At 33.8% G+C, this 21,440-nt stretch overlaps 1 protein-coding gene across 1 annotated transcript in view; it reads left to right on the top strand.

The window, feature by feature from the left end:
• LOC127843216 (uncharacterized) overlaps window positions 1-21,440 on the top strand; it is an 87,961-nt gene that overhangs the window by 52,891 nt on the left and 13,630 nt on the right. The window lies entirely within an intron of this gene.

The raw sequence follows: 21,440 nt of genomic DNA, 5'->3' as shown, positions 1-21,440 counted from the left end.
CTCCAGACAACGCAATTCGGATGATGGGTTAATACCGATTTTCGAATTCAATTTCGGTTTCGGGTTAATGACGGTTTTCTGAAATGTTAATGTCGTGTTTGGGTCATAGGATCCAGTTATTAAACGTCCAAGTCCTGTGTTTACCTCGTTGAAGACGTCTTCTGTCAGATATTGCATTACTTTATTAGCTACATCACACTTTAGTCCACTGAGATAAATGATTACCTGACTGATTTCAAGCACATTATAATTACTTTTGCAAAATATATTCGTAATTGTGTCCTCCGGTAAATTAGCGATATGAGAAGCAGCAAAGAATTCCTGGATTGTTTCATGTAGAAATGAAACTTGTGATTTACTTGAAGCGGCTGAGAAGCAATGCCGTTCATTCAAAACACCAGATCTGATGGCAAACTCAAGTTGTTCATTTGACAACATTTCAGTACTTAATAGTTCATGTTTGCTTAATACTAGTGACTTTGCAGTGCTAAACGTGAAATTAAATGCAACACTTGCTAGTGCGTTACAAATTTCTGTGTGATGCCCGAACATCGCATTTTCCGATGATATGGATTCTGTTAACCCCTCATTTGGTAGCTCCTTGTCAAAAAGGGTGATAATCAGAACTTTATTTATTTCGCATAATGATCCACTCAGAAACGTTTTGTCCATCCATAAATTAATTAAGAGTGTAAGCATCCAGGGAGACGCCAGAAAATGATTTAAATTACGTTCCTCAACGTAGGCCATACATTCTTTATATGACTCTTGATCGTCTTCCGTCAGAGAACGCATTATATTTTTCGTAAGCTGTTCGGTGTCAGTTATTCCAACCGCTTCTATTAGTGTGCCGATTTCAGAATCTCGGATACGCTTATCAGCCATTTTCCAGGGCCGTGAAGTTGTTAAGACAACACATTGCTTGGACAAAGTATACATTTTTGGTAAAGGGTTTCCATTTGTGTGATCGGTCCATTCGTTTAATCCATCCATAGTTACAAGGCATGTCTCCCTTTCCATGACGCTTCCAAGTAAATCGAATGCCTCTCTCTGTTGCTTTTCATTAAAGTAAAGTTCATCAATAATTTGTGTTTTGATCATGTCTACTACTTTACTTTGCCCAAAAGAATCTCGAAGTTTTATGTGGAATAAAAATCGGAAATTTTGCAATGTTTCTACATCACTGAATTTAGAGCTGGGTTTCGGAGCTTTTGAGTCTGAATCGCACCAGTCAATGACCAATTTAGCAAGAAACGTAGTCTTGCCCATTCCAGGATCTCCTTGTATGGATACTCGGTCGTTCAATGTGTTGTTTGTATAAAACATGTCCTTGTATGTTTCTACCTTTTGTTTCGTATCTCTTCGAGATCCGGTTTTCTCGATTGCGACACGGTGAAATTGAATCGGTACAAATATATCCATAATCGATTTCTCACGACCATACCATATTGGCGAAACAGGTAGCATTTTCATTTTTTTCTTGTAGTATTCTTTCAATCGTCCGAGAAAATCTGAAAATATATTGAATATTGAAAGTTTGAACTTTAATTAAACTAAAATTATTTTTCAAGCGACTGAATATATAGTTAACCTTTGAGCATTACACATAGCTGCATTGCTACATTCCCGTTTTATTTGTGCCGCATATTTTATAATGGCTTAGATATTCAAACGTAATAAGTTTAAGAACTAGTATGCTTTCGCTTCAGAACTTCTTGTTTAATTTCATTGATTGATGAATTAAGATAATGCCACCCACAAATTATCAGTATCGTTGCGACAGGTATTTGTTGTAATCATCCTATGTCAAAACATGCCACCGTGAAAAGAATCTTTAAAACTTTAATTTCAATTATTAACTTTTTTTCATATCTCTTTTATTAAATGAATTCGACGTGTAAATCTTAAACGAATTTACAGACGAGATGTAACATGGAGAGATAAGGCTGCTAATAATGTTATAATAATATGACGAGTTTTATGGTCAAACTATTTCACAAGAACTTTCACAAACAACATCATATTGTGATTACAATAAGCAACCTAATGAATTTTTTGCCGACCGCATTGCCGAATGCAAACAAATAAATCTAACAGTTAATATTACTGACAAGAAATTGCCATCAGTTTACTAGATACCCAAATTACATAAAACGCCACATAAAAGTCGTTTTATCGCCAATTCAGTGTCTTGTACCACCAAGCAATGATCAGTGTATCTAACATCTGCATGGAGTGCTATTAGATTTCATATAGCTAAATATTGTAATAAAGTTTATGAAAATAGTAATATAAACATTTTTGATCAATAAAAAACTCCTTATTTTATTGATAAAATTGAAAACAAAAATATAAGGTGTCACAAGTAAGCACTTATGATTTTTCTACACTATATACAACGCTTTCTCACAATTGAATAAAATCCAAACTTGTTTCTTTGATTGAAAAAAAAATTGCTAGAAAGAAATGTTCGTAACTTGCTTTAATCACTTAAACAGATTTTTTACCAATCAGATATAAGATAAATACAGCATTTGGACTTGTATTGACTTTTGTGCAGCATTTACTTTTCTTCTGAATAACTTGTTCGTTGAATTTTATGGTAAAATATTTAAACAATTATCGGCGTTCCTATGGGTTATAATTGTGCGCCACTTATAGCTGATCTTTTTTATATTGTTATGAAAGCGATTTGATTTTAGAATTATCAAGAATTAAACAACTAGATTTGATTCAACGTTACCTAACAAGTAAATACATTGATGACATACTTAATTTAGATAACCCATTCTTTGAACAATATATTCACAAAATGTACCCGAACGAACTAGTCTTAAATAGATTGTGTCAATCCAATACAGATGCTGCGTATTTAGACTTACATCTAACTATTAATAATAATATGATTAAGACAAGTTTATACGATAAACGGGACGACTGTAACTTTGAAATTGTGAATTTTCCGTTCCTAGATGGTAACATCCCTAAAGGTACATCCTATGGTATTTACATTTCGCAGTTGGTACGTTATGCTAGAGCATGTTCATGTATTAAATATTTTAATGACCGTAATCGTATATTAACGAAGAAATTGCTAAAACAAGGTTTTTTGTATCATAACCATAACCTAAGAAGTAAATTCGCTAACTTTCACTCAAAGTATGGTGATTTAATTTCAAAATATAATGTTTCTTTAAAATGGCATTTAAAATGTATAAACTAAACTTTTCAATTGCATTAACTCATTTTTATCAAAAGGATATGATGTTAACGTACTTAAAAACACATGCTTGTTGGTTTTCGATTCACAATATCTTTCTTCTCTTAAAATGTGGAATTATGAATGGAATTACCATTTGATATGTTTGATTCTTAAATATTCAATCACCTAAGCTGGTTTTATTGGTAATTCGATTTTACAGTACTGCCCCTTAAATATTTTTATTTTTAATTTACAGTACTGCCCCTGGATTTTGTTCACGTCATCGTGTCATCGCTTCTCAATTACGTCATACGATAAACTTTCACTGTTCTTGGCTACATTGATTTTTTTGACGTCATCGCTTCTATATTGCATCATACGACACACTTCGACTGTTTTAATCTACATGCACAAGTCATTGAGTTTATAGCGTTCAATTTTATTAAATTTTCTCCCTGACAGGCGTTTCTTGTTTGATTTATTTTTTAGCAGTCACATAAACAACCAAGCTATGTAATATGGATCTTTAAACCCATTATTGCTGCTTCTTCCTGTATTTGCGCGATGATGATCTGAAATATAAGTGTTATGATGCTATATACTTAAATCTGTTTCTAAACAGAAGGGATGTAGTTGACACTTATTCGTAGTTTCATTTCATCGTTCCTCAAAAGGTTGTAACTCTGTTGCGCTGGCCCCGTGTTCACAAAACAGTTTTTGCAATCGAAACTCGATTTTGTTTGTCATTGAAAATGGATTTCCATTATAGTTGATAGGCAAAAATAAAAACCGATACCAGTTAAAATCGATTTTCGATTGCAAAAATATTTTGTGAACACGAGGCCTGGTCTCTTTCCTGCCATTGAGTAATTAAATGGTAATCAAAGTGAATGCGTTTTAATTCTCTTTTATTATTGTTTAATTTGAGTTGCAATGCTATGAGGTTAAATTTCATTTACACTTATATGTATCATGAATATTGCTGGGCCAAGTGTGAGGTTGAGCGTTCTAAAACCGGTTTGAACCCCCAATGCTTTGCTTTGACCGTTCCAAGGCGGTGACCCCAGCTTTATTCTTATATGTGTTTATGTTGTTTTGTATTGTGCTGTTTTGTGCTGTTTAGGCAATTGGACACTTGCCTTAAATAAAGGACCAACTAAGTGTATATAATGAAAATGCAATACTGCTATAGCAGCTGGAGTTTCCCTTCTAAATATGGAAAGAACCGTATCAATAGTCCACATCCAAACTTGCTTAGTTGTGTATGTTTCGCTACCCAAAAAAACACATTGTCAAACTGTTTAAAGCGGCGTTTCTTATTGTTCTATACAGATATTAACAGCTCAGTTTTGTTTATCAAAATAAATGAAAACAACAGCTTGTTGGTCGGTTGTTAATTATCAATCCATACGGTCTGATAAAGAATTATCGTCATTTGCATGTATGCTTACTATAATGTATAACGTCACACTAAAATTAATCATGGACATTTGCAATCGCGGATGTCTTGCAAATAATATGATCAGAATCAGATTTGATAATATGTATCACAATTAGGCCGAATAAATCCTTTGTGGTTTAAATGCTTTCCCTTTTTAAGATTTGTGAAGTAAGAGTTTTTAAAATGTTTTAATACATACGATGTTACCGAACTGCTTTTATACCGTGAAACGGTTGTTATTGATTTGTCAACAGAAAGCGCCGTCTTACAGCAAATTACCCCAGAAGTTCATTTTTCAACTCAGTCGCCATTTTAATGTTGCAGGCCTCTAAAATGTTCGAATGAAAATATTAAAAACAGACTTATAAATGCTTCTGTACAATGACCTCTTATTATGACCAGAATGGGTGGCTATACTGTTGATTGACTGAACTAGAGAAATACAGCAAAGTTCAACGTGGAGATTAGCTCTCCTCGTGACTTCGCGCGCACACGTTGTATCAAACCGACGGAAAGATTAGCTAACCAAATGTATTCAATGCCGTACGTAGTACATGCATTAGGGAAACATATTGTTCGATCAAAAATCGGACAGACGGGAAAAATTTCATTTACGAGAAAAAAAGCAATAAATCCACGATACAATTTAGAGAGGATAAACATTTATCATTTGTTGATTCTCGGAAATGATTACCGTAGTTAAAGTCAACGTCGCGGACATAACACATAGTCATGTAAGTATAACTAGGCATTTTCAGATAATAAAAAATAATAATAAAAACCTTTTTTGGAGCAAACTGTAAAGAGTTTTTATGGACAATTAGTTTCAACAATTTATTTCAAAATCGCATGTACTAATGTATTATTCCAGTCGCATGAATTCGTAACATAATATGTCGCACTGTACAGCATGATTTATTCATTGAATGGACCAATCAAGTTTTGAATAAACGTCTCGTAAACGTTTAAGAAAATAACGCTTAATGTGTGCATATATAATATTTGTATATTTGAAAATGTAATATCAAATTAGATAACCAAACAAATAATATAGAGGAAACGATTATATCTTTCTTCATATAACGTTTCCATTAATTAAAGATATTGATTTATGATAGGCTGACGGAACCCAAGTAATATTTGAAAAAAATGCTCATTTCTGATCAAAGGCCAACACACTCTAAAATCATTCTATCTTGATGCTTTGACAATATCTTTCTATAAACATCCAACAAATTAAGGCGACTATATAAACTCCTCCTTCATTTACAATACACGCATGCGGTATATTTTGTAAGCCTTTTAGATTGTTTTTATAAACGCCTACTAACTTCGGTAAAGAGATTATATACCACAATTTTACATTTACATTTAAATAAGGTATTACATGTCAATGTTCATAATTTCGCATCATAAACAATTTCAATAATCAGACCAGTGTAACCAGACAATATGTCATCATCCGTTTGAAATCATGCCGAACAATGGCTTTGAGCCGAAACATTTTTTTTGCAAATCATTATGATCCATGTCCGCAATTAATTTCACAGTTGCATTTAATCTAAATGTAAAAACGACCAGGGGTTACGTGAAATATTGAGCTTTTGGGAGGTATTTTTCCATATGTTAGAAGCATGCAATAAAAACGGTTCTTACACGAATGTCACCTTAAAACACATCCGGAATAGCACACACCAAACACACTGAGAACTGAATAGATAATAATATAAAGAAGTGAAACTCCAGCTGCTGGAGCAGTTTTGAATTCTCATTACATACAATTAGTTGGTCCTTTATTTAAGGCAAGTACCCAAGCTCGATGTTCAAAACGTGCAGTAGCAGTAGTACCGTCCGCTATGATTGATTGCTATTGTACTAACACATTATGTTTGACTAAATATATACGCGACAACTGCCATTAGTCTATGACAAGTTTAGAAGGAAAGGAAGAATTAATACGTTTTCAATATTTCAGTATGTGTTCAATACACATCACCTATGTGCATCTACATAATAGAATTTCAATATCTTTACAAATTTTACGTCCGTGATCATACACGACTTCACAGTTACTTGTAAGCGCCATTTCCGTTGTTTTATCCGCGCCCTACTTGCAATTTATTTTCACTCATGACTTTATAAAAACAAATGTTAACAAGTATATATCCAACCGTCTTTAAATAAGACCGTTGAAGACGTCAACTCATCCCACAATATAAGCTTCTAATCTCTTAATAACGCTTAAGTATTCTTAATTGACAACAAGAGCGCCGCATGACGGAGCAATATACGCCCGATTCGTGTGCCATTGGAGATGATACACTGATGATTGATGTATTTGTTTTGGAAATAAGCAAAAACAAGTTTGGTGAAGATAAGATTTATACAATTTGAATTAGAGTCCGAACAAAGTAAAATGCACTAATTGACCCTTTGACCTAGTTTTTGACACAGCATGACCCATATTCGGACTTGACCTAGATATCAACTAGATGCAACTACTGACCAAGTTTAGTGAAGATCGGATGAATACAATTTGAATTAGAGTCCGGACAAAGTGGCGCCGTTGAAAATGCACTAATTGACCCTATGACCTAGTTTTTGACCCGGCATGACCCATATTCGAACTTGGCCTATATATCAACTAGATGCAACTGCTGACCAAGTTTGGTGAAGATCGGATGAATACAATTTGAAATAGAGTCCGGACAAAGTGGCCCCTATGAAAATGCACTTATTGACCCTATGACCTAGTTTTTGACCCGGCATGACCCATATTCGAACTTGGCCTAGATATCAACTAGATGCAACTGCTGACCAAGTTTGGTGAAGATCGGATGAATACAATTTGAATTAGAGTCCGGACAAAGTGATGCCTTCCGCCCGCCGCCCGCCCGCCGCCCGCCCGCCGCCCGCCCGCCCGCCAAGGGGTTTCACATAATACGTCCCGTATTTTATACGGGCGTATAAAAATTGGTGTTTACAACAGTGCTTTTTTACATTAAGGTATTTCTACGATATTTTGTTCGTATATGTCTCTTGTTCACCCGGGATTTCCAAACATGGTACAACTGTTCTGTACAACGCATTGTTTTATTGACTTGACTGGCATCTATCCAAAACATCAAAACGTTTAGTGATTGGCATCTGCGCAAGGGTTTTGTTCGACTTTTAAACATTACCTTAAATTGCTTGTCATTTTTTAATTCGCTGTCCCAAGTACGTTGTTTATTGTATCGAGTTTCTGAGAGGGCGCCAGAATATTAGAAGACGACTATCATAAGCTATTTAGCAGTTACAATGCAATAAATTATAATATGCGTGATTTTGTTGGATCAAGGAAATCAATATTTTAATACTTTGGAATAAACCGGGAAATGATACCTTAGTTATCATTAAGGTAAAACACGTCATAACGTTATAACTGTTGCTTTTAGACAATTATAAATCCGTTAAGGGGGAAGAAAACTGTAATATTCATATTGGAATTGATATTCAATTGATGCGGATTTTAAATTAATACATAATCTTTTAAATTGCAGTTAAATAGCACTATTCTCAAAATGTTTCGAGATATTCCAAGCATGTGATCCTACGACAGTTTGAACAAGTGTAACTGTTAACAGTAAAGTTTATGTACACATGCTTACCTTTGCGTTGCAAATAGTACACGTCGTCACCATTTGTCTTGGAATCTCTGAAATTACTTTTTGCTTGAGCCACAATTTCCTCTTTTATGGCCTTTAAATCCGAGTGTATGTTATCTTTCTCTCTCGCAAACTGTGCTTTTAGTTCATGCACACCTCGCACTGTGTTGGATATTATAGTGTCATTGCCGTCCATTATGACTGCTTCTAAGTCATGTTTCCCTTTAACTAAATGTGCTGTCAGTTCCTGTACACATGCCACTGTGTTGGATATTATAGTGTCACTGTCGTCCATTGTGACCGATTCTATATCCTGTTTCCCTCTTACTGTCTGTGCTGACAGTTCATGCACACTTGCCTCTGTGTTGGATACTATAGTGTCAATGCCGTCCATTATAACCGATGCTATGCCATGTTTCCCTCTAACTGTATGTGCTAACAGTTCATGCATACCTGCCTCAGTGGTGGATATTATAGTATCACTTCCTTCCATTGTGGCCGATTCTATGTTTTGCTTCCCCCTAAGTGTAGTAGCCGACAGTTCATGCACACCTGTCTCGGTGTTGGATATTATAGTGTCACTGCCGTCCATTATAACCGATTCTATGTCCTGTTTCCCTTTAACTGTCTGTGCTGACAGTTCATGCACACCTGCCTCTGTGTTGGATATTATAGTGTCACTGCCGAACATTGTGATCGATTCTATGTCCTGTTTCCCTCTAACAGTCTGTGCTGACAGTCCATGCACACCTGCAGAGACATAAGAAGAGGGGATGGGCTAAACTAATACTTTTCAAACTTATCGATACAAAAACAAACACATTTTTTTCTCAATGTTCTTAATCAAGCATGATGTTTTTCTTGTTAGGATATATATTTTTTCTTTTAATCTTTACATTTGTAAAATAATATCTCCATTTTCACATACAAAGAAAAAAATATTTTTAACACGAAACAAAAATCAGATCTCCTCAAAACCAACATTTACTCGTATATGAATCGTTTTTATAGCTATAACATTAACATGTAAACTTCTTAATACATTAACTTAAACTTAATTATATTCAAAACATGTATACGTATGTTATTTTTCTTAAAATCGTAAAGAACATTTTGAATAAACTGACAACATAACGTTCAAAGCGCGCAAATACTATATTTCTGGAATACAAGATGGCGATGACGATCGTGAAGAGCTTACCAGAGATTGAAGTAAACCAATTGTCAGTACCTGACCGGGCGACTTTTTGGGCACGTGTGACACATTGTCATAAAAATTATTCTGGTCAAGTTTTATCAAGAATGAGGCATAATTGCGTCCTCCTTAGTAGTAGCAAGATGTTTCTTAAATCAGGTAACCTAGTTTTAGGAATAAGAAGACCTAGAATCAAGCTCAGTCTAGATAGTGTAACGTCTGATATTCTGACCGAGTTTTGTGAAGACTGATTTGTGCATTTGACATATAGTGTAGTTACACGTTTTTTGTGAGATATGACATGACGTTTGCACGCGTGTGACCGAGAATCAAACCCAACTTAGACATTGTCAAGAAAAAACTTTCGCACCGTTTCATTGAGATTGAGTCAATATTGTGCTAAGGAGAGCTAAATAAATCAAATATGTAAAACGTTGGTGAATCATTTTAATGAAAAGTAAGGAAAGACTAAGGAAAATACCAACACAATTTGAGTTGTATGCATGCAACCAATTGTTTAGCCACAAATCTGTTCTCGATCTTTTTTCTCTCTCTTTATTGTCATTCTAAACGTTCTTTATTTTAACATAGGTATTGAAAGTAATGGTTTTTAACATATTTTTTTTGTAATTGATGAAATTATGCCTAAGACGTAAATATGTTTCGTTTGACAAATTATTTAACATCTCTTACTTTCCAAACGTACTCATACAATGAACTACACATACATATTAATTATGTTAATATAGCATTGGTTACGAGACAAATCAAGATATCTTGCCATTGAGAAAAACTTTAATGCATTATGTTCCCACATTAATGTTTAAGACAATGTCTTACTAAAACTATAAACGTCAACGTACTAATCGCAAACTACGATTATTGCCATCTTGTCTTGTTAAATAATAGTATTGTTGCACATACCTCGACATTTCTCCTGGTACTCGGCTTCTATGTCTTTCGCCTTTTCATCTCTTTTGTGAACCGGTCCAATGTTAGAATCATGTAGTCCCTCATTCATCTCCTCCCTTAACATCATTCGCATCGTTTCCATCAGCCGTTTATCGCCTTCGCCTTCCCCACCATATTCAGCCATTTGAAGATCGTCTGTCCTGTTAAATATGCATAAAAGTGCGCACATGATAACAGTAAATTTATATTATGTGTATATTACCACATACGAACATTTTACGAAACATGGTTTTTTTTCGTATGACATGTTGATATCTTCGCATACTACATATACAAGCTGTTGTCATGGAAATAACTATTTCCTATGTTAACAAACAACTGGATAGTTTCGTTATTTTTTATTTCAATAATTTGTAAACCAAGCATTCGCCTAATAAATATATAATTGTCTGCTATGAGCATTGTGTGCTTGTTGATATAAGATTTAAAATAAAACAGAATATTGAACGTAATTGTCAAAATCTTTCAGGCAAAGGCTTCGGTGTTATTGCATCAACGGCGGTCAATTTCGACACCGAATTTTCATTAGTACGTTTGTGTTGCTTTTTGGATTCATTTTCTCTTTGTTATACTGAATAATCAAACGCGCGTGGTTGAGTTTTCCTTATTAATTTTCAATTCATCGTCTAGTTACTTCAAACGTTTGATCAATAAGAAATGTATTATCAGTTATAGCTACATGGTCAATAAAACTAGTATTAATGCCATTTTATTGTTTGTGTATTAATAAGTTATCAACAGATATTTCGAACATTAAACATAATTATTACACAGAATACTGCTTTAGTACATATGATGTATAAAACTTGGACACTGTCATACCGAACAATCTGTTTAAAGATGAACTTAGTATGCTTATTGAAAAAATACCATTTTCCTAACCTTTAAAGAGGGTTTACTTATCCGTTAGTACACAGCAGCTTTCTTTCTGAAGTAAATCTTTGCACGTTATACTAGTTGCGAGTGTAAAGATTTGTGTTCAACTCTCTATATCCCATACAATAATTTTTTTAATTTTCTTTTGCTTTAACCTCGTCACAACCCACTTCGCCAGGCGCTTGAGAACGCAAGACAACCGGATGCGTTGGGGGAAACTTTATTAAGTTTTTGTCTTTCACATTTTTACAAACATAAGATTCATTTAAGCAATTGTCATCATAATAATAATGTTGTTTACAAAAAGATTAATTTATTTTTTCAGCCATCAAAAAGGCAAACGTATGGTAAACAATTGACAAACTTTACTGACAATCAGGATGTCGTCATTTGTTTTTGGAAAGCTCTTCATTTTAATGTACCGATTTAACGGTGTATCGTTGCACCCCTAATATGTACATAGGAAACCTCAGATTTGACTTCATTTGCATATGCCGATTTACTTCTTACGTAAAAATTTGAAGAAACTACGAACCCGTTGTATAATCATGGAACCAATGCTATTTAACCGAGGAATAGACGTATAACGATCAATCGCAAATTAAGTATTAAAATAAATATTACAATTGATCAATTATTGAGTTATCACAGAACATTGCTGTTTAAAGTCATGATCTGGAATCTTAAGCTTGACGTGACGAACCTTATACAACTAGACTTTTCGCCTTCATATAGTATGCGGGTAGAAAATACTTCTATATTGAAAACACTGCTTAAGTTTGATACATTTCAGGATGGTTGTTTGTACCCTGTACACATAATCGACTTGTTTCACATCAATCTCCAGGCAGAGTTGTCGTTCCTTGCTCTCTTAAATGTAATGTAACCGTGCAAGAGATTGGTTTCACATTCCCAATTGTAGCTCTTATCTCGACGCAATAATTTTGTTCTACTCCAAAACGAGCGGTCATTGAACGTTTATTTTTTATAAATAATTAAATAAAGACGACTCTGATATTTTTAAATAACTTGCTCATGCTCATGAAATCAACCAGGGTATGCGTCTCTTAGTATGTCTATATTCTATTGTCACATAATTCAACATGCTTTAAACAACTACATTGGGCATTATAGTAGTAAGGTTGAATTGTTTCAAAAAATGTTCGTCAATTGAACAACGTAATGCTTTTGTTTAAATCGAATACGAACGCCAAACTTTAACTCGATACTTTCTTTGGAATACTATTTTTTCCTTATATACACAGATCTGGTAATTGTATGTCATACGTTGCCAAAGTGGAAAGCAATAAAATGTTAAACAAAAACACCTTTACTTGCCAGTTTTAGCGTATATCGTATTACAGGTCTAAGGTGTGTCCGATTGTGGAACGTCTGCTCTTACAAGTCTTAGATCTGTAATCGGAATAGGCTTTGTTTATGTGCTTTAGTGCATGTACGTTTTGAATATAACCCAAATTGTAGCAACCGACTGAAAGTTGAAACTTTGCAGTAAGTGAATAGCTACGTTGGTTAAATGACATTTAGAATGTTTCACAATACAACATGGACAATTGAAAATACATCTGATATCGATACAATGCGATAAACATAAAACGACGCCGTATTTGGAATGTCGTGTAAATATTTACGGACTTCTAAAAAGCTTGAATTATGCAGTAGTTCACAGAACAAATAATTAATTTGTTAGAGTTGACAATATTCATCTCTGATTTTATTTAGCGCCCAAAATAGATTGTACAGTGAGTAAAAATGAGTAAAGACCTTCTGCATTGTAAAGTGACGGCCAATAATAATAAGTACTCGTTTGTAAAGCATAATTGCTTCGTATAGTCAAGGGGTGTATGCAGTTTAACGCATTAAAACATCACGCAATTAGTAAATACATTATGAGAATAACAAACCAACTTTTACGTCAGAACATTACCCACATAAAGTGAAAATGGGATTAAAATAACATTTGACATTAGACTCTCTGAGACTACAATCTTAATATGATAATCATTCTTTCCACTATAAGTTAAACATATGGCAACATATTTTATTATCTACGTAAATATATGATATTAACATTGATATGCGACACTATCTTTAAACAGTATTTTTGTATATGCGACATATCATCTGGTCGTCTAAAAAAGTATTCAATCGCAATCGGTCGCTTTACATCTTTCATAGGGAATTTGTAATTTACAACATTTACTATACATGGTGCAGGATCACGTGACTTTGTTGGGTTCCCAATTAAACGTTTGTGAAAGCAAACACACCGGTAAGTGCTTTTTTTCCAAATAACGTTTTTAAAAAAAATCTAAAGAATTTCAACTAGTGCATACAATACACACTTTTAAGCTGCTTATGGCATATGAAATACATAATAATTACTTTATTTAATAAGCATGTGATCTTGTTAAAAAAAATCCTTGTATACTGCACGATTATGCTTCACGCAACGGGAACTTTTGTCACCGTTTTCAGATTTATTCAAGGATTTATTCTTATACCTTAAATTATCGGCGCAAACTGCAAGAAAAACTGCCTTTTATGCATTATAGATTTGTCCAAATCTTTTTCAATAACTTGAGATAATTGCAAAAGCAAAGTTCTTAACGGTGTCTTTACATTATGTCCAGCCCGTATGTAAATCCCTGAAAACCCCGTTGATTCTTCACCCGGTATATCCCTCAGTAGTTTATCGCCAAACAAATCGTTCTGTCGTGTCACATGGTTATTAGTAACCTCATGAATCCGGTGTTAAGCCGACCTTTGAACTAATACAAAACATTGAATGGTTGTTTATCTTCCGGCTGATTGACTTTCAATCAAATTTATTTTTCAATACAATGTACATTTTTTCTTTACGGCAAAGGGCTTTGTTTTTGTGCATGCACTGTAATGCTTGGTTTTCAGATCTTTACAAGATATGGATCGGTATGCCGTAAACAGAGGGCGTATGCAGAGACACGCAACAACGGGAATATATTGCAGATAAACTTGTTCAGAGGACATAACACAATTTACACAATAAAGTCCATTGAAATTGTTACGAAATGCCTTCGTTAGTCTATGGATCATAACTTTATTTCAGCACCAGTTGTATGACATAATATGAATGCATGTATAAATTCAAGCGTCGCTTTGAAGCAAAACCATCGACTTAATCTTATGATTTCATCAACACGTAATTATCTGTCCATCATACATTGATAGATACCATCTAAAACTGGCTTTTGTTTTGGGTAAAAAATATCCCGACGCTTTGTGTGAAAGGTTTTGTCAATGCAAGCTATACAATAGCGAATTATTGCGTTGCCAAAAAGGCCTCGTTAGACCAGACAATACTTGTTGAGTGGTATTTCGGACGGTTTAAGAAAAGTAAACATTCGGACGGTTTAGAATAAAGCAATATATTGAAAATTGTTATTGTTATAAACAAAACCTCTTTAAGTCAAATTATTGTATCTTTATGTGTTTGTTTCTGTTAAAATGCAGGCTATAACTTGATAAAATATGAATGCATTTAGTTGATATAACGAGTTATTTAAATATTTGGTGAATAATATTTATACTTGTCTGGCATTGTATATCCTGTTTGTTTTAAACTTTTAAAAACAATCGATACGTTGAACCGAACAGCAAACAAACCAGATGTGGCCTTACATTTTACGTTCGTTATTCAAAGCAATTGCAATCCAAGGGTTTATTGTTAACTGCAGATAAATCTTAACAAAACAAATGACGATACGTTCACCAAGCTAATGGGATACCAGGAATTAAGTGTTAGTTTCGACAAATGCAATAAAATGACCGAAAACAAAACCAATATAGACAGGTAGTTTAAGTAAACCATGTACACCATTATTGCTACAGACAAATGCGATCACACATGCTTAAATGGGACATTTCAAAAGTTAAAGTGGTCAAATGACAATTTTCAAATATTAGTCTTATAGTAAACAGAAAAGTGAATATAATGTTAAAACAATCAAATAAAACTCATAACTATGACAAATGTTAAAAAAAATTAATAATAACGCGTTATAAACGCCTTTGATAATTTTGAAAATGATTAGAGTTTAAGCAGATCCTGAAAGTTGCGATATAAAATTTTAAAGCGGGCTTTGCACAGTCGTAGCGCGCTTGCTTTTTATTCCAGAGGTATCGGGGAATGCAATATTGTTTTAACTTTTTACTTGCTATTATGATAAGTTAAGACGAGTTAAAACATGATTATGATATGATTTACTATTAAAAACATGATTAAGATATGATTCACTAGTAAAAACATGATTAAGATATGATCTACTAGTAAAAACATTTAATGACTTTTTTAAAATACTGAAATGTATTAACATGTCCCTTTAACAGTTTTAACATTCATGAAAACAAATCTCATTTGGATAGTTGGCCAATATAAGCAGCATTGAAGTAGCCGCGACATATAAATAGTGTTTATTTAATTAATATGCATGGCATTTGGTAATACACGTCTAATAAATTAATAATAAACTACAACTTACTTGAAAATAGTTGCATTCAAAACGAACAGCAAGCTGACATGTGCATTCCGCTGTCGATTGCCTAATGATTGAATGCGCAGTAGTTGGATAGAGTTCAAAAGTCGTGTTTAACCCGACGAAGTGACAAAAGGTTACACAACTTAATAGCCTGGTACCCGGCTCGTACTACGATATTACGCCTGGAAGAAACATACAACATTTATATGTTTAATGAAGTATACATTATTATAATAATGTAACGTAATATAATTGTGTTGTCTCATCAATATTAATATTAAAATCACTTTGCACAAATCGTATAAGCCGTTTGAGAAATGTGTCTTATGTCAGAGTTGTGGAGTTACTTATACCTCTAATATCCAAGAGGACCGTTACATTATTCCGCCCAACTATTTCACCAGAAGCAGTAATGTTCATGGCGTTCTCGGCAACACAGGCATAGGTCCCTCTTTGTTTGTTGGAAACATGATACGATCTGAGTATATGCGCATAGCCGTCAAATCGCGGAATCCAACGAACAGAAGGCGTAGGATACCCATGTGCAGAACATGACAATTCAAAGCTTTCCCCGTCAAGCAATGTCAGAGACCCATTCAGAGGAACACAGGTATTGTTGCAGGTTTTGATGAGCACTGCGGGTTTGTCAGGTTTATCTGTAAACACAACCAGAACTGGTGAGATACATGTACTTCAATGCTGTATTGTTCATTCTAAGTACAATTTGAATTGTGTTTGATAGCAGTGCATTATTAAAAGTATATTTTCTTTTAATATAAACGGAATGATAAATTATATTAACAAACAATGTATCATTGACAAGTAGTGTTTTCCTTTCCATTTTTGTCAAGTCGTAAGACAAATGTCTTATAACAAAAACAAAAATATGATTCTTATCGATAATATGTGTACGCATAACTTTACACTGCCTTACGCAATACTTGTAGAATTAGTTCCACCCAATGCGTATATGACGTGGCAGTTTTGCTTCCATTTATCGTCAACAATACATTAGATACTGAGCACCTCAGTGCACTTCCATTTTCTGTTCGTTTGATTTTCAATTCCAGTATCTGACCGTCTGTTATGTGCCCTTTAAAATTCCAGTTATACGAAGGCGTAGGAAACCCATCAGAGAAGCATATAAATCGCACCATTTCCCACTCTAGCACTGTGATTGTACCGGATACATTTACGTCGTTAATAGACACAGTTGGAGTGGAAACGGGAACTGAAATGTAGTTACCATGGTTCGTTACATCCTTTGATGAAACTATAGCATATGCTCGACAATAAATAAAAAAATGTAAGTTAAAGGTTCTATTTTCTTCCTGAATAACATGTATAAATTCATTCTTAGTGTATACGCAAAAGAGAACAAAATGTGTTGTGTTAAATTGAATATAACAAATACTTCATATACAATATATTCCAAACTGTAATAAAACAAACAGCAATACCCATTTAAAAATAAAAATAATAATCTTCGGGGCACATTCAGTCTATACAATTAAAGTCTTACCCTCTTCCTGCTCTACCTATAATATTTCTAAATATATGTGTTATCACTCCATTCACACTTTAATGTGCACACGCTGTATGATTCACTACCAATTGGTAATCGCTTTTACTGGTTTAAAGTGCTAACGTACTACATCGATGGAGAAGAATTCATATACGTTTTCATATGTAATTCATATATCATGCCCTAGTTATCTTAATAAATACCGGTTAAACCAATTAAAGGGGACCTACATTGTACAAAGACTTTTGTTGACTTCGTAATAGATATGTCGTGTTCTCGGTACTTGTACATTGCAACGCAAGAAACGTTCGCTTCACGCCTGACCATTGGTAAGTATCTAAGAGTCATATGTAGAAATCGACATGTCGGTGATGTTGCGTACTTCCTCAAACCAATGTATCGCTGCACCTGGTTTGGTGGTCGATGTGATGCACGTGTAAATGGAGGGTTCGTTGTATTTTGGAAACGTTTGGGCGTTTGGAGTCATTAACACGGATGTCAGGTTCACTAAAATACATTTATGATAAACTGCTATATATTATTTGAAAACGAAGACATCGTTGTGCATTTGACTAGGGAATATTGCGCTTGCTGTTATGTACTTGAAAGGCGGAAGGTTTGTTTTAAAAATCAATGCAACGACAACAGCATTACACTGCACAACGCAATCGATCGATTCAAAACCAGGAACACTTCCTAATTACGAACGCATACATTCGCGTTTTATATTTCAAAATATGCGATCGTAAATATATCTTGCACCTACGTAAATACACACGATTTAATTACCATGTGCATATCTCATATGAGTAAGACTAAGTCTGACACTTATATTTAAGTAACAACAAATTAAACATTTTTGAAACAGTTTTTCATGAATTATTCATTTTACGGCATATATTGGTAGCATTTTATTTTTGGTAACAGTATGCTAACTCGTATACTTTACATGTTATCATCGATCACTTTTATGAAGTGAAACACAATATAAATAAATATAAAGTGATCAAATAATATTTAACAAAAAAATAACAGATAAAAACAAAAGCAAATGGCATAGTAACTCTATGATTTTTGTTTGATGTTCTGTCAGTTTGTGGTGGCTTATTTGTGATCTCCATGACTAGGTTACCCAGATCTAAATGCCAAATGATAGATCAATGGCTATGCAAAAAACATTGGTTTGAATGTAAGCAATTAATGTAGCAGCCATTTATGCAATTATTTGCATTGATTTAATACGTGATATTTGGGATTTATTCATACATATGAAAGCATTGACAAAAATGATTAAATTGTATAAATGCCGTTTGTCCGGATTATTGCTTTACATATGTTTGAGGTATTTTTACATCACTATTCCGGACAATTGTTCGATTAATTTTTATTTTAAGCAAAAATGTAAACAAACAGCTTGTTGTCAACTGCCTGTTACCTGTATGGCATCATTATTCGTAATTAATCTACCAAATACTATGTAAACAAAACAATACGTACCAGGAGAGCTCATGATGATAGTTTGTTCTTGATCATTGTAACGATCGTAACAGCTGTAATTTCCTGTCATCGACTCATTGAAAAATAGTATTCTGAGAGTCAGCACAATAATGCTGCTAACATTCGCAGAGAGCCGAAATACTGCAGGATCGGCAGATGAGCAAAGAGAATCTGTATAGAATACCATACAATATCCAATGTATTTCGTATTTGTAAAGTTAATATTAAGACGTCTAGTCATGTTGAATTCAAAGACGAGATCCACATTTGTGTCGTTAATACTTGCTATTTTCTCGTAGCAAATTCCTGTAATCAAATTTATAAGAAACCCCAATATTGTTAATAAATTACCCATAAATCAATAAATTAGTATTGTATCACGTGTGTGATTTTTAATATGTAATCGAATAATAGAGCGCTTCATTAAATCAATTTTCAAAACATCCCCATTTATAATTGTTTTAAGAGTTCTAATTACTACCATCTTTTGGATAGATCAGTAATAATCAGCAATTCGATAAATCCCTGAAAAACAAATCTCGCATACGCCATTATCGGATTTGATAGACAGTATTATGTTGGTCTTGTTGATCACTAAATACCTTACAGGAAGAAAATATAATATATATATACATAGTTGGTTTCTACGTAGGCGTTCAAAACGTTTGTTTCAAAGATTTCTATCTAAAAGGGTCATATCGACGCTAAAAGTGTATACTAATAATATACAGTAGTAGTAGTAGAAGTAGTAGTACAAGTAGTAGTAGTAGCAGCAGCAACAGCAGCAGCCGCAGTAGAAGTAGTAGTAGTAGTAGAAGTAGAAGTAGTAGTAGTAGTGGTAGTAGTAGAAGCAGTAGTAGAAGTAGTAGTAGTAGTAGTAGTAGTAGTAGTAGTAGTAGTAGTAGTAGAAGTAGTAGTAGTAGTAGTAGTAGTAGTAGTAGTAGTAGTAGTAGTAGAAGTAGAAGTAGTAGTAGTAGTAGGAAAAGAAGTAGTAGTAAAAGTAGTAGTAGAAGTACATGTAGTAGTAGTAGCAGTAGTATTTGTAGAAGTAGTAGACTAGTAGTAGTAGTACTAGTAGTAGTAGTAGTAGTTGTTGTTGTTGTTGTAGTAGTAGTAGTAGTAGTAGTAGTAGTAGTAGTAGTAGTAGTAGTAGTAGTAGTAGTAGTAGTAGTAGTAGTAGTAGTAGTAGTAGCATAGTAGTAGTAGTAGTAGTAGTAGTAGTAGTAGTAGTATAGTAGTAGTAGTAGTAGTAGTAGTAGTAGTAGTAGAAGTAGTAGTAGTAGTAGTAGTAGTAGTAGTAGTAGTAGAAGTAGTAGTAGTAGTAGTAGTAGTAGTAGTAGTAGTAGTAGTAGTAGTAGTATCAGTATTATTGTTAATATTATCATCATCATAAACATCGACAAAGGTCAGTTCAAATAATCAGGAAGTAGCGAGTGCATGTATTCAGTCTTTATGTTTCAAGTTGTTTTTATAACACGGAAGTTAGTAACAGGTATATCGTTCTCAGACTTGATTTACACACCTAGGTTAATTGTGCGGGCTGTTTCAAGAAGAAAAGTATTCGTTATATTTAATAATAGCCCTTTAAGACGCCGAAAGGACTACTTTCTGGTTTTGTTTTTATTTTTTAATTTATCGCATCACACACATTCATTTCAAACATAAACGTCAGAAACTACTGTCATGGGGACGTATGTTTATGTAATACAACTTTAATAAGACACAATATCAATATTGAAATTGAAACAATAAGGTCAACGTCACAATAAAAGGTCAAGGCTGATCATAAGAATTATCGTTCGGACTGTAACTACATCATTCTTCAAGCAAAAGGCATGCCATAAATAACTTCTACTCTTCTTTCTCCATCTACTTCTACTTCTACTACTAAACTATGTTAAAAACACGACAAAGCGTGAGTTGGATGAGTGCAATACTCTGCTGAGATAAATTATGTTTATGAATGTTATCATTATTCTACGATAACCGTTTCAATTATTAGAAACCGTCTATTGAACTTAATCAGCAAGTTAGATTATATGCTGGTTTTTAGAGTCGATAGTATTCACACGGTATCAGCGCATTAAATTAACTGCTGATTGACTATTCACGGAAGAGAGTGCCATATATTCCATAAGCTTCCATCTCAATACTGTCAAATGTATACGATGGCAATATTTAGGCATCTTTTCGGCTATTTATACATGTAAAAAATGTGTCCATCGTTTGCGCTATTTTTCGATGATTTTTGGTTCATTTGTTTGAATAAAAAATGTTTAAACCAAACAAGTTCATGGGACGATGAGTCGTATTCAATATCAGTGTCCCGGTGCAAAGGTCAATGTCAGACAATTAAAATATGGGCATTATTCAAGACAAACCTTGATATGTTGCCGACACGCTCTCTGTTAATCCCAGTTTCAGTAGCAACAGATTTCACATCTCCTCAAATGTCACTTTAGTTCATCCTAAATTTATTTCTTAGTTTATTTTTTATTTAACGCTCACATTTAACGAAATATTGCATACATATAAAGGTAACATCCATTA

The sequence above is a fragment of the Dreissena polymorpha genome, chromosome 8 (assembly GCF_020536995.1).
Source record: "Dreissena polymorpha isolate Duluth1 chromosome 8, UMN_Dpol_1.0, whole genome shotgun sequence".
NCBI lineage: Eukaryota > Metazoa > Mollusca > Bivalvia > Myida > Dreissenidae > Dreissena > Dreissena polymorpha.
The sequence above is the reverse complement of the archived record's forward strand: the minus strand, read 5'-3'. Positions and strand labels throughout refer to the sequence as shown.